Source organism: Petaurus breviceps, unplaced genomic scaffold, assembly GCF_028583685.1.
Source record: "Petaurus breviceps papuanus isolate PSGF00001 unplaced genomic scaffold, PetGlider_PUasm1.0 38, whole genome shotgun sequence".
Lineage (NCBI taxonomy): Eukaryota > Metazoa > Chordata > Mammalia > Diprotodontia > Petauridae > Petaurus > Petaurus breviceps.
The window spans coordinates 90,706,618-90,719,096 of NW_027186304.1; the positions used below are offsets into that span (position 1 = coordinate 90,706,618).

Consider the following 12,479-nt stretch of genomic DNA (forward strand, 5'->3'; position numbering starts at 1 on the left):
TAGGAGTTTTCCTTTTGGGATCTTTTCCAGGAGGTGATCTGTGGAATTCCTCAGTTTCTATTTTACCCCGTGGTTCTAGAGCATCAGGGCAGTTTCCCTTGATAATTTCTTGAAAGATATTGAGGCTCTTTTTTTGATCATGGCTTTCAGGGAGTCCAATGATTTTAAAATTTTCTTTTATAGATCTATTTTCCAGGTCAGTTGTTTCTCTGATGATATATTTCACATTGTTTTCTATTTTTTCATTGTTTTGATTTTGATTTATAATATCTCAATTTCTCATAAAATCATTAGCTTCCATTTGCCCCATTATAACTTTTAAGGAATTATTTACTTCAGTGAGCTTTTGGACGTCCTTTTCCAATTGGCCCAATCTATTTTTTTTGGCATTTTTCTCCTCATTGACTTTTATTGATCTCTTTTGCCATTTGGTTAAGTTTATTTTTTAAGTTGTTATTTTATTCACTATTTTTTGTTTCTCCTTTAGCAAGCTGTTGACTTTTTTTTTCATGATTTTCTTGTACCATTCTCATTTCTCTTCCTAATTTTCTTTCTGCTTCTCTTACTTGATTTTCAAAATCCTGTCTGAGCTGTTCCATGGCCTGAGATGAATTCATATTTGTCTTAGAGGCTTTGGATGGAGGAGCTTTGACTTTTTTTTCTTCTTCTGGTTATATGTTTTGATCTTCTTTGTCATCAAAGTAAGATTCTGTAGTCTGAGTTTTTTCCCCCACTGTTTGCTCATTTTCCCAGGCAACCATTTGACTTTTCATCTCTTTGTTAACGTAGGGCACTGCTTCCAGTGTGGAGGTTATGCTGTCCCAAGCTTCAGGGGTTTTGCACAGCTGTTTTCAGAGATACTTCCAGGGACCTGTAAATTTTCAGTTTTTCCAAGGTAGTATGATATAAAGAGAGGTGTTTCCTCCTCTCCTGTCTTGTGCTCTGGTCTGTGAGTGACCAAAGGGACCTTTTCTACCTTGGAACTGTAAAGAGGATTCCCTTTCCACCACTTCCACGAGCTCCATCAGTCCAGCACTCCTCCTTCCCCCAGGACCACCATACATGCATATGACCCAGATCCAAGGACTGGCAAAGCAACAGAATACTGCCTCAGTGACAGCGTAGATATCCAAGCAATCCCCCTTTGATCAGCCACTCAGTCACTTCACCATCTGTGGGCTGAGAGCTCCAGAAGCAGCTGCTGCTTCCAACCACCACTGCTACCTCTGATCTCAGCTGGGGCTGGGGCTGGATCTTTCTCCTCTCTCACCCAGGTCTGACAGATATTTCCTACTGACCTTCTAAATTGTCTTTGGTGTATGTGGGTTGAGAAATCTGCAAACTGTCACAACAGCCAGTGACACAACACAACTGCATTACTCTCTCAGTCTGGGGAACAATACCTTTCCTGTTGACCTTCCAGTTGTCTTGGACTAGAAATTTGTTTCACTGTAATTTTGTGGCTTCTGCTGCTCTAGAATTTGTTTTGAGTCATATTTTACAGGTGTTTGGAAAGGTTTAAGAGAGAGTTCAAGCAAGTCGCTGCTATAACTCCACCATCTTAAAACCCACGATTCTTTAGAGAAATATATCATCAGGACAATTAAAAGACCTCTCAGATCTTCCACCACTTCTTACAAAATGTAGATCATTAAGGTTAGTTTGAGCTAGATATGACTGTTGTCTTAAAGTCATGAACTCCCATATCAAAAAACCAAAAGACTTTCCAGTTTTGGTTAGAGAAGAACTTGAGATTAGCAGTTTTCCCAATCAGGGAACCAAAAATGTTGGGGTTTAAATGTTGAGTTTAGGGGTCCTGGGGACTCCAAAACAGTGACACACAGGTTCTGCCCTAATGAATTTGACCCAAGCTTTCTTTCAGTCAAAGTAAAACAAAGTTTATTAAAGATGCACCATATTGAGTAGACTCTTAAGGAATCTGAACAGTTGCAACACTTATATTGACAAGCGGGTCAGAATGAATTTGAGCCTACACCATAGTCTTTTGCATATACTTAAGTAAACAGGGAGGCTCTGTTAATGTTTGTTTTATTGATTGATTAAAACCTACTGAGACTTTTATTCTGCTTCATTATACTCAATAGACTAAAGATAGAATCATTTTTAATATTCTCTAAAATTAAGCATTTAATAATAATTTTTTGAGTGTCTTGCAAGGTTTAGTACAGTCCCATGAAATGAAGGCTGGATTTTGAGTTAGAAGGCCTGAATTCAAATCCTGATTTTGACATATAGTTCCAGTAGTACCAGTTGGACTATATGACATATAAAGTACTTTTCAGATCCAATTATGTAATCCTATGTGCTGGGGGATGACTCATATCATAGTGAATACACACATATGTGTATATGTGTATACATATATATGAATATATATGTTTAAAATTAAGATGTTTCCTCTGCCCTCAAAAATATCTCATGTAAATGGAGAGAGAATATAGATAAACTCTTTCACTGAACCTCTACATTTGATCATCATCATTTCTTAGTAGTATTACTTATATTCATGCAGTTTTCTTTATTACCATTGAAGTCATCCCAGCACAATTCTTACTAAATGTATAATAGTCTCCTAAAAGGTTTTCCATTTGATTTTTCTCACTCCAATCATCTTTTACATTGTTACCAAGTAAATTTTTCTTATTAACAAATTTGATCATGCCAGTTATGAATTCAAAATATTTCTGTGAATAATCATGCCACTCCTGTGTTTAATAAACTGTATTGGCTTCCCATCATCTCCAGGATCAAATATAAAATCCTCTATTTTGCATTCAAAACTTTTACAACTTTCCTCTTCCTATCTTTCCAGTCTTCTTCCACCTTTACTCCCCTTCGGAAATTCTACAATCTAGTGCCATTAGCCTCCTCACTGTTTTCCACACAAGACACTCCATCTCCAGACAGGGCATTTTCATTAGCTCTTTCCCATGCCTAGATACTCACCCTTTTCATCTCTACCACTTGACTTCCCTGACTTCAAGACTCAGATAAAGTCCCATCTTCTATGAGAAATCTTTACTGATTCCCTTTATTGCCATTTTTCTCTATTAATTCTCTCTAATTTACCTTGTATGTATCTTATTTTTACATTTTATCTTTCATGTTGTCTCCCATATCAAACTGTGAACTATAGTGTTTTGAAGGGAATGCATTTAGTCTTTTTGATACATTTCCAAGAATTTAGCACAGTCTTTGCTATATACTAGGTTCTTGCTGATTAAATTGTTGACTGGTTTCCTCTTGAATATTGAATAATATGCCAATTCCTTAGATTGGCACTCAAAATTCTCCATAATATGGCACAACACAAAAAAGTACTTGTAAAATAGTAATTTATTTATATATCCCCAACTATATTGTGATCTCTATAAGGTCAGATAGCATATGTTTTTGTTTGTTTCTTTTGACTTGCCAAGTGCTTAGCATGGCACACAATATTAATAGATGTATAATACATATTTATTGAATTTTATGTTAATGAAAATTAGAAAAAAAGAGAAAGGAAAGTGAATGTTGTATAATCATAATCCCCACATTTGGTCCGTGAGAAGACAAGAATAAATGTGATTCCTTCCTTTTTTAAAGAAGTAGAGGACTGTAAGTGCATAATATTACACATAGCATCTAATTATATGTATTAGTTACTTTTGTAAAACTAAATTTTTTTGGATGACTTCCTAGGAAGTGGAAATTAAGGTTATATAAAACGAAAACAAAATTTAAATATGATTAAATTAGTAAAATTTTTAGAAATAAGAAAATGAATTTCATTATGATTGAAATAGAGAATGTAGCATTTAAAGTAACTATGGAGGTTGTTTTGATAACCAGAAGACTTTCTTCACAGTGATAATTTCTTTTTTTCTCCACTGATAAATGCTGACTGGCTACCCACAAACTCAATCCTAAATGTTTCTGAATTTACACTTTTTAGAAAGTGCATTCATTTTTTTTCCTTCTTTTGATTTTGACATTGGGTCAGCCTACCTCTAAAAGCCCTGTGTTGAAATGGCCCTCTTCCTGTATTTCTCATTGTTGTTCTTCAGTGAAATTGTCACTTGAGGGTCAAATTAGAGCTCATTCAACCAGAGTCATGGCAGGGCCAGTCATCAGCCTCAGGTCATTCCTTCCACTTCAGATTTGCAGTGCAGTTATTTGTAGTTCATTTCATACTTTTACAAGACATTATTGCCTTGTGGTTGCATTGCGTAGAGAATTGGAGTTCAGGTTAGCTATGTCATAAGTCCTATTTCTGGTTCTCAGTATTTGGTTTCCACTGTTGCCCCATTTTCCTACATTACCACCAAAGAGTTTTATACATTTAAGTCTTCCATGTAATATTTCATATGCATCATATAACTTAATCAGTCTTACTGACATAATAACTTGGTTCTTAACCACGTGGTTCCCATCCCTAGTGAAAATAATATCAAAATTGCTGATTCGAACAATTTGTATGGGGACGTGCTCTTGTTTAGAGGATAAACACCACATCCCCCCCCCTCCCCTTTATGTGCTGTGACAGCAAGAATTTGGATTTCCAGACAGGCTATAAGTACACTTTTTCGAAAAAGATTAACAGCAACAATGGATTTGCAGACCTGCTGAGCTCAAGGAGTTAATTATTACATTTTTTTTTCTTTCATGCTGTGTACACCCAGGTTTTTCTGAAATGGAGAGAAAAATGTAATCTTTTTTAAAAAATCAGTGTGAGGAATTTTATTTCTTGAGGAAGGCAATATTCTACATATTTTTAAAACATCATGTATCTTACATTGAATGTGTGAGTATGTGTTTGAGACAGTGACAGAGGAAGTGACAGGCAGAGAGATTACTGAGAATGTTAAAATATTCAAATATTTATCTAAACATTTGTATTCAGTGACATAATATGAAATTTAATAATTATTGTAAATTTATATTTAAAATAGAGAAGAAATTACAAAATTAAAATATATTTTATAGAGATTTACCTAAATATGAAATGTAAGAAAATATTGGAATTATTTTAATATCAATACAGTAAATTCCACATGAAAGGAGCAGTTTTTGAGGTTGACTGATTGTGATAGGTAAATCTAACATGAAGACTTAATAATTCACATTTAATTGACTGTTTAGGAAATAGAACTTGGGACGGCCAGGTGGTGCAGTGAGTAAGTGCACCGGCCCCAGAGTCGGGATGACCTGGGATCGAATCTGGGCTCAGACACTTAGCACCCACCCAGAAACACCTGGCCATGTAACCTTGAGCAGATTACTTAACCCCAATTGCTTAGGGGTGGCCAGGTGGTGCAGTGAGTAAGAGGACCAGCCCCAGAGTTGGGATGACCTGGAATCGAATCCGGGCTCTGATATTAGCACCACACCCAAAAATGACTGGCCGTGTAACCTTGAGCAAGTTACTTAACCCCAATTGCTTAAAAAAAATAAATGGAACTTACTTTATCCAAAATAATATATAAACATGATATATTATATATTATGTTTATATATCATATGATCATAATGTAAATTTCTCCAAAATAATAAATAACATTACATCTATTTTATAGTTGAAGAAAGTGAAGCTCAGAGACTCTCTTAACTTGTTTGAGGTCATACAGCTTGTAAGTAGCAGATCCCGTTCTCTAAAACAATGATAGAATCATAGGATTTAAGTTGGAAGGGACCTTAAAGATGATTTAATCCAGGACTTCATTTCACATATGGAAAACTAAAGCCAAGAGAAAGTAAAATCTTCTGACTCAAAGACTGGAGTCCTTTTCCCTACAAATCTTAGTCTTTTGAAACTATTTCTCCTACATTTATATTATAATAAAATAATAAAATAGCCCAACAAGTTGTACCCTTTACACATGCAAAATAAGCTTCATATTCATTGTTTTCCCAACAGTGGGATTGTATTTTACCCTTATCCATTCATAAACTGTTTCTGTAATAGTAGCTTGTCGAATAATATTTAACCATTTGTGAAGCTGAATTTGTAAGCACTGTCAAAAATCCAGCTTCCAGGTCATTTTCAGCAAGTTCAGAACCTGTCTTACGATGTTTCTCTCCTCAAGACTTACCATAACACTTGAAGACTTCAATATCCAGGTAGTTGTTTCTTCAAAATCCCCAAACCTTCCATTCTTCAATCTTAAATTCTATGATTTACTATTTCACTACACCTTAGCCATGTTTGGGGATAATTATACCTTTACTAATCACTTATTAATATATATATATACACATATATACACATACATACATACATATACACACACACATATATACATACATATATATATATAAAAATTCCCCTTCCTGATCATATCTATCATTCTAACTCTGTACCTTATCTTCCTAATCCTATTTTCTCCCTCATCACTTACCTACAATCCCTCTTCCCCACAGTCATTTCTCAGATCATTACCCCTTATCTACCTTAACTTTTCTCCCTTCCTAAGTGCCTAACATGTAGTAAGAGTAAAATTAATTCATTTTCACTCATTCATCTATACATTATTTATACAGTCTTAATGCTATAATTAACCGATTCAACTCAGTACTTTCCTTTACTATCAGATCCCTTGCCTCTTTGTCCCATGTTTTGCCAAATGTGGATTAGTTTCAACATCCACCTCCTTTGCTCTTATTTCTTTGCTGCTGAGTCGATCAGAGGAAAATCACAAAACCATTCTGAATGGGTACTCTGCCAGTCTATAAGAATTTATTAGTCCCAAATACAAGTCAGGTCCTCTATTAAATTATGAAGATAAAAAAGAAGACAAAGATAGTCCCTTCCCTCAAGGAGATCTCAATTTATAGTCTCCAACTTCAAATAGACATTCCTCTCCCAGACCGATTGTTTTATGATGGCAAACTAGGTTGTCTTTTGCCTCAATTCTTAGCTAGCCTTTAACTACCAAAAGGGCATTGCCTCAGACAAAGTGAGACCAGGGAAAGAACTTAGCTTAAAAAGGCCAAGGTTTCCCAGTTCATCCAGAGCATCCATTACCAGGCATCCTAATCTTTGACTTCCTACAGGACTCTGATAACTTTGGAGGAGAGAGAGGTTGATGACTGCCTAGTCCTGCCTCACTTAAATCCAGTTAACTTTCAAGTGAAGACATCACCCTGTTCATGTCATTGGTCCTCTTCAAGAATGAAGGCTCAACAACAAAAACTAACAATCAACATTAAAGCAATACAGTCCTTTTATTCTCCATACATGATTTTTCATCTCATTCCCCCAAACAGGTAATCTTTTCTCCTTGGCTTTCCACAATTAACCACCTCTACTCCAGTTGAGGACCTTGTATCTTATTCTAGGGAGAAATTCAGGCCACTCACAACAAGCTCTTTCTCCTTTACGTTTCATGATCTCAAAACCCATTGACATCATCCACTACTCTCTTCTCTCTTCCCTATCAATAATAATTAGGTAGTTCTGCTGCTTAAAAAAAAAACATTTTCTCAGCCTACATTCTTGATCCCAATATCTCCTCTTTAATCTCAAAATCCTTCCCTTTATCACTTTTCTTTTTATAATCTTTACCATCTCCTTATATAGTACTTACTTCTTTACTATCTCCAAACTTACCCAAGTTTTGCTAATTATTAAAAAATACCCTTTCCTTAGGCCATACAATCATCTCAAATTATTGTGCTATTACTTTCCTCCTTTTCTCAACTAAATCCATGAATTCCACACTTGTTATTTCCACTTCCTGTCCCTCACTCCCCATCCTTTGCAGTCTGGCTTCCAAGCTCATCATGCAGCTGAAACTCTTGTCTTCAAAATGACCAATGACCTCATATTTGTAAATTATTATAGTGGTTTTTCTCTTGGTCATCTTTCTTGACTTCCCTGCTTCATTTGAAACTCTTGACTAACCTTTCTTCTAGGATAATCCCTCTTCTCTTGGTTTCATGACACTGCTCTCTCATGGTCTTTTCCTATCTACCTCACCACTTTACTGTTTCCTTTACTGGTTCCACATTTATATCATGCCTTCTCCAAGCATGGATATCCCTCAAACTTCTTTAGCACTCTTCTCTCTGAGTCTTCTCTCTTGGTGATATCATCAGCTCTCATGAATTTTTTATGACTATGTCTCCTGGAAACTAAGAATATCCAATAATAGGGGAATGACTGAAAAAATCATGTAAGTATACTATGTAATGCTGTTTTGGTGCAAGAAATCACAAAAGGAATAGTTTCAGAGAAACCTGGGAAAACTTATGCGATGGGCTAGAGATTGAAATGATCAGAGCCAGGACAACAATTTCTACAATAATGACAACATTGTTAGGACAAACAGTTATGAAATACTCAAGAACTTGGATCAATGCAATAACCAATCATTATTCCAGAAGATTGATGATAAAGCATGCAATCCATCTACTGACAGAGAAATAGTGGACTCAAAATGGACAAGGAGACATATATTTTTGGATATGGCCAATGGCAGAGTTTACATTGCTTGAATGAGCATAATTGTTACATGTTGTGTCCCCTGTGTTTAGCATGTTGTCTGGTATGAAAGTACATAATAAATAATTGCTACCTTGCTTTCTGTTCCCCCTCTCAATACCTCGTTCTCTTCTAAAATTCCCTATTTTGTTGAAGTAATCATAAATATCCACTTCTTTCAGATTCATATCTCTGGTTCCTCAATTCCTCACCCTCACTCATCTCAAATAGCTAATATTTTACCAAATCTTTCTATTCTACTTCTGTATTATCTTTTGACCTGATCCCCTTCTGTCTCCTCCTACTAGTATAACCTTAGTTCAGGGGCACTTAATCTATCACATAGATTATTTCAGCAACCTCATAAATTGCTTACTTCATGGAGTCACTTTACACTCCAGCCCAGTTATTACATAGCTGAGAAAGTAATTTTCTTTAATTGTGAGTTCAACTACATAACACTTATAAATCTCTTACTCAATAAACACCAGTGCTACCCTACAATCTCTACTATAAAATATAAAATTCACAAGCTTGCCCCAGACTATTTTTCAAGCCTCATTTGATACTCCCCCCACCCTAAAATCTAACCAAACTAACCTCCCCAACTAACTAGAATGTAAGCTCTTTGAGAGTAGGGATTGCTCCATTTTTTTTATTCCCTCACTTCGTACAGCATTTGAAATACTGTAGGTCCTTAATAAATGCATGTTGATTGACTGACTACTGAACAGAGAGAATATAACATACAGAGGCATAATAATGTCTGATGCATATCAAACTATTCATAAAGGCCCAGATATCCTTTTATCCTTTTAAAATGAATCCCCAAGCTCTAGAATTTGAGAAGAATATGGTTGTACATTGAATAAAACACTGGGTCTGGAATGTGTGTGTGTGTATAAAATCTGGAACATTTTGCTGATTGAATATCAACCTTTAGAAAAAATTTACATGTGTAGCTTAGTGCTATCATCAAGTAATATTTGCAAAAATCCAATCTGACATATATTAAATGGAATATTTTCTTACTATAGTGTCACATTGAAAATGGACATAAATGGTAAGTGGTTCACATAAGTAACTGTAATTTGTATTAATTTTTGTGGTAAAATTAAATTTTTATGACCCTTTTCTTTCCCTGTTGGCTCCCAGTAGTTATAAACAACATCAATGTTTACTGTTTCCTTTTACAACATGTACAATGCAGCCTAATCCACGCATGCATATTTTACACATTAAAAGTATACAAAGATCCAAGATCTGATTTTTAAAAATATTCTCTTGTTTGTGCTCCAGGATCCATTCAATTCAATTCAAGAAACATGTATTATTCATCTACTATATATGCTCCTTGTAAATATGATCTATGTATATAATGAGGGCATCTTAAACGAAAATACACAAAAGTAACTGGCAAGCATTTGTAATTTTCTATAGCAGCCTACAGTTGCTCTATATGAAGTATAGAACACATAAGCTCCTATTGTCCTTATTGTTTACTGATTTTAAAGAAAATATTTGATTCAGTAAAGTAAAATGAAGAATGTAAACAAACGAGGTATCTCCCTTATATAGTTCAGTATCACACAAGACAATGGCAGATGTGACAATAGAGATAACTTTGGTGAAGCAAGGCATGAAACAGGGAGGTGTTTTTCTGTATCATGAAAAGTGTTCTGCATAAGACTCAGACAAAAGAAGGATTTCCTATTCATGAAGATGTTCTCCAAAGGCCCTAGATGAGATCATGTCCATTACTTCAAGCCCCAGGAAACAGTAAATCGTCAGTGAAATAAATTTCATTGAGAAAGAGAACCATTTAACCATCTAAATTGGGGGGAAAATAAAAACAAAGTGATAGATGAATACATATTGCTCATATTACAATACGCAACTGGATGAAAATCCCATAAAATAAATATTGCAATATATGCATCTTAGACAAGTACTATTATTGGATAATGAGCTGGGCCTAGAATTAAGTAAAAAGAAGGAACTTGTGGAATTAGATCTACTTTAAGACTCTTAAAAAAACATGCTGGTATTTTAGTATATTGGTGGAAATCATGGGTTACCATAATTTCAGAAGAGTTAAAATTTAAGTCTAAAATATTCCTCCCTGTTGAACCAGAGATTGTACTACTCACTTTATATTCCAAGGATGCCACTGAGAAAAAGAAATCTCCATATACATCATTATATTCATAGCAGTACTTTTTTGTGATAGTGAAGAAGTGGAAACAAAATAGATGTCCATTGATTAGGGAATAACTAAAGAAACTGTGGTACATGAATGCAGTGAACTATTGCTGTGCTGGAAGAAATGACATATATGTTGAATACAGTGAAGCATGGAAAGAAGTATGTCAACTGATGATGTAAAGTAAACAGAGCCAAGAAAAAATTTTGAGCTAAAAATATGAATTTAAAAGAATATAATTTATAAAATACTCACAATTTACAGTATAATTTATAAATTTATCCAAAATCACATGCACAGATATTTAATTTCTATTAATCAGGGAGTCGCAGCAGAAACGTAGTAAAAGACTTTATCAACCATAAATGCAAAGGATATTTTTTAGTACAAGTTCAGAAAGATTTCTCAAATATAATGAAAGGCATCTTAATTTGTACAGAATCAGGCCCAGCTTTGTGCAATGGATGGTTAATCTCTGCTGCACAATAATAGCATTAGGATAAAATGCTTGTTTGCAAATCACATCTACAATGTGTTTATTTGACACTATTCCATCAATTGTTGTCTGTTCATGTGTTCAGGAAAATCTAGAGGGCAGCATGGAACTGTGTGTGTGTGACTATGACCTACTGAAGCTTCTCCTCTTTGGCTCCGAGACAATGGCAAATAGTCCTCTTTTCCATGAAGCTGCTGAGAAAATCACTTATTTTCATTTTCCCCTGGAGGAAATCTTCGGCGAAGGTGTTGGAATTCTCCTCAGCCCGGTGGCCGCCACTTTCTGCAGTTCACACTTGCCTGGACCGTTTGCCTTTTTGGCTCTAGAATTTTTTTTTTTTTCGGGTAAGATCTTTGATGTTCTTTACTTAGTCATCCTTGTTAGTATGATGGGTTTCAGGAAAGCTGAGAACTGTGCTAGGAATGTTTCGTTTTGTTCATTGATACCTGTTAATTTTGACAGACTGAGTTTAGAGAGTTCTGGAGACCCATCAGAAATAATTTTGGCTTGTCACCATTGGGGCATCTGTGGTGGGAACAAGTAATAGGAGACTGAAGGCGAAACCAAAGGAGCGAGCAGCAGATTTGACGTTTGGAATAACTTGTGACCCGGGAAATGGTGTCGGCAACTGGGGCAGAATCCTTAGATCTGTGTGCTGCTTGTGGAGGTTGAGGGAAGAAATGCAAAACCCTGAGCAGCATAAGGAGGTATCCGTCCAGGCCTACTACTTACTGTACCTCTATGGAAATTCTGACCTGGGAGCCAAACCTGGAGGATTCTTCCAAAACTCATCCAAGAAACTTTGAATGATTTTTCCAAGGTCTAAATGCATTGTAAAATTGTTTACTAATGGACCGGTAAGGTACACTCCATGTTTGTCCATAAAATGATGCTATATTTGGGGGTAAATATTGATCACTGGTTTTTCCTGAGTAAAGTGAGGAGGAAGGACGATTGTTTAATGTAAGATTGTGTACTGTGAGTGATAATCTGTACTCCCCATTCTTGTCTGTTTTCAGTGCTGCTGCTGTGCCTGGTATTCAGAATCCTGAGACCCTGCTTCTGCTGCTAGACGTTGTTGAGGTTCGCGCTCTCTCTCGTCCCCAACTCTCCACCTCTGGCCACTGCTCTTGCCGAAAAAGGCGGCTATGGCCTGGCCTGCCGGTCCCCCACTCCATCATGAAAGCAATGTTTAAAAGAACAACCACAAACAAATCAAAAGTACATAGTGCAAACTTGCAAAGAACAACTTCAAAGAAGAGACACAAGAAGATACTATCACCACATCAAATGGC

General features: G+C 35.7%; 1 pseudogene; it reads right to left on the reverse strand.

The window, feature by feature from the left end:
• Window positions 1-11,275: 11,275 nt before the first annotated feature.
• LOC138170179 (vacuolar protein sorting-associated protein 37A pseudogene) lies at window positions 11,276-12,185 on the reverse strand (annotated as a pseudogene).
• Window positions 12,186-12,479: the final 294 nt, after the last annotated feature.